We start from the raw sequence: 3,198 nt of genomic DNA on the forward strand, positions 1-3,198 counted from the left end.
GCTGGCCCCCTGGTACTTGGCTTGGTGATGAGGCTACAAGGAGAAGAAATGGGTGGGGGGTGAGGGGCTGAATCCGAGGAGCCTGGGAGTCACCCACAGGGCAGCCAAACATTGGGGCTGAGCATAGAGGAGCCATGATAGGAGATAGTCATATAGGCCCCCCAGAAATCTTTGGGCAATTTTAAAACGTTCTTTTAAAATACTTTGAAATACATAATAATGCAATTTCCATATGCCCTTGGTCCAGATTCACCCACACTTTGCCACATTTGCTTTATAATTACATATCAGTGTGTTTGTGTGTGTGTATGTGTGTGTGAGAGAGAGAGAGAGAACAAGCTGCAGACATGATGTTCCTTTGCCCCAACACATCATTGTGTGTTCCTTAAGAACAAGGGCGTTCCCTTACCTAAACACATGACATTCTCACCCTCGATCCATATCCAAAGTTTTCTGTTGCCCCACTAATATCTTCTATAGCATGTTTCTTTGCTGGGCCAGGATCTAATCCCTCAGCATGTGTTGCATTTCATTGTATCTCTTGGTGGCCTTTAATCTGAATCTGTTCCTCAGCCTTCCTGTGTCTTTCATGTTGTTGGCATTTTTTTGGAGAGTCAAGGTCACTTGTTTCATGGAAACAAAAAAAAAGCTGGCCTGCTGCTTTTTCCTGACCAGGTTCAGGTTGTGTGTCTTTGACAGGAAGGCAGAGACCATGCTGGTCCTCCCCAGTGCATAGACTCAGGAGGCACCTAACCTCACTTCCCAACATTGATGATGTTAAACTTTGATCTCTTGAGCGAAGTTGGTCAAATTGCCTTACTGTAAAAGCAACATTCTCTTCCAACCCACCCCGTTGTAATAAGTAAATATCAATATCATATGGAGAGATAATTTGAGGCTGTGTATATCCTGGTACCCATCAAACTTTCACTAACTGATTTGGCATTTATTAATGATTTCCTCTGATGATTTTTTAAATTGAAATAAAATTCACATAACATAAAATCAACCACCTACCATTAAAAGTGTTCAGTTCAGTAGCATTTAGTGCAACCATTATCTCTATCTAGTTCCAAGACATTTTTATCGCCTCTAAAAGAGACCCTGTCCCCACTGGCATTTGCTCCCCAACCTCCTCCCCCAGGCCCTGACAACCACTAAGCTGCTTTCCGTCTCTATGGATTCGCCTATTCTGGACATTTAAAATGGAATTATAGCACATAGGCTTTTGTATCTGACTTCTTTCATTCAGTGTGATGTTTTCGAGGTTCATAATGTTGTAGCATGTATCAGTACTTCAGTCCTTTTTATAGCCGAGTAATATTCCATTGAATGACTATATCACATTTTGCTTATCCATTCATCCACTAACATCTTGGATGATTTTTTAAATGCTGGAAGAGGAAGAGATGAAAGAAGCAGAGAAGTATCACTAGACAGAAAGGAGAAGCAGGAGAAGCATGAAAAGCCAAGGGTGGAAGTTGAATGACTTATCAGGGCCCTTCATCAGAGATGATCCCCAGCCCTGCTGAGACCAGCAGATAGCCCAGCCCCAGGGGCTAGGAACTGAGGACACTCTGCCACTCCCATCTTGTGAGTGCAGCCCCCATCTGGGAGGGGAGCTATGTATCCACCGTATGGATGCAGCCCCATGGGGAGGGGTGGCCCATCTTATGGCGACTTGCTGGAGGCTTCTAGAGGAAGATCTGAGATTGGAACCCAGGTCTGAGTGACTTCAGGCTACATGGAGCTTGAGGGTGGGGATGGGGGAAGGGGATTGGAAGAGAAAAAGACAAAAGTTGCATAAGAAGGGGCACAGTCTGACTCACAAGGAGTGTGCTGAGTCAACAGGCCCATGGAGCAGGCACAGCTTCAGCCCTCCCCATGCCCATCACCCGAGGAGGAAATCCAAGCCCCTCAGCCCAGTGGACCCAGGCCTGACCCTCTCCAGCCCCTCCTAACCCCCTCGTCATCAGACTGAGACCAACTCCATCTCCACCCAGCAGACCTTGCACTCTCCTGGCCTTTGCCCTCTGCGTGGGACACCCCAGCTGAACAGAAAGGACTCTTTCGCTTCCTCTCCAAGCAGGAGCTCGTAGCAAATGCGTTGTCTTTGAAAATACATTTTCTTATAGTTATAGGGCATGTTCTGCTATTTCACACACGTGCCATCCCTTTGCCCATGTCGATCCCTCTTTCTAGAATGACTTTCCTCCCCGCATTCCTGTACCTGTTGAACTCCTGTTCATTCTTCAAGATTTTAGCTCTAGGAAGCCCTCTCTGCCCACCCTACCAGACTGAGGTCCTCTGCTGCCCCAGGCTTTACCAGCACCCTCCCACCCTTTGGCTCAGCCTTGGCCACAAGGGACCGGGTGTATCTGTGTCCTGCTCTGTCTCCTCCCTAGACTGGGAGCTCTCCAGGGGCCAGGAATCACTAGCATGTGGTGGGCACAGAGGGGGTGACATTGGAGGGTTTGATGACTTAGGAAGTGTCTGAAGGAGCTGAGATGCCCAGCTCAGAAGAGCCACTACAGGGGGCCCAGATCACTTTCTTCAGTACCATTCTGGGAGATTGGGGATCCAGTAAAGAATCTGGGGGCTCAGGGGCAAAGGTAGGGGCTTTAGGAGGGGAACTAACTTCTCCCTTAACCCATCTGAGAAAGAATTTTCAGCTGGAATGTATGCTCTAGGAGATGCTGAGCTCCCTGTCTCGAGGCAACCAGGGAAGGACACACATTTCGCTAGGCCGGAAGTCTACAGGCTATGACTCTGCTGATATGGCTGCCCCTGGTCTGTGGCAGCCAGAAACGGTGAGAGAGCAGTCATGGTGAAAACAGGCTGAGGATGGCATTAGGGGAGTAGGGACAAAAAGAAGAAAGATACATTTACAGAGTCCCTACTGTGTGCCAGTCCCTTTCTGAAGCCCCCACGACTCCAAGGGGACCCAGTCAGCAAGCAGAAGTTGGCGTCCTGGCTCCAGGGTCCTACTGCTGTCCTCCAGCCACTGTGGCAGGACCAGCTCAAGGTGTCTTGATCCCTGGGGGACAGGATAGTCAGAGCAACCATTCCCACGGCCTTGAGGCAGGCAGCTGCACAATTCCCAATGTGGTGGGGGTAGGGAGGCTTGAACTGCTGCCCCATCCCCCCTCACCCCCCCTCCGGGCGCTGCTGGCTGCCTTGGCTGGGGACTACATTTCT

This window comes from Pteropus alecto, unplaced genomic scaffold, assembly GCF_000325575.1.
Source record: "Pteropus alecto unplaced genomic scaffold, ASM32557v1 scaffold1279, whole genome shotgun sequence".
Taxonomy (NCBI): domain Eukaryota; kingdom Metazoa; phylum Chordata; class Mammalia; order Chiroptera; family Pteropodidae; genus Pteropus; species Pteropus alecto.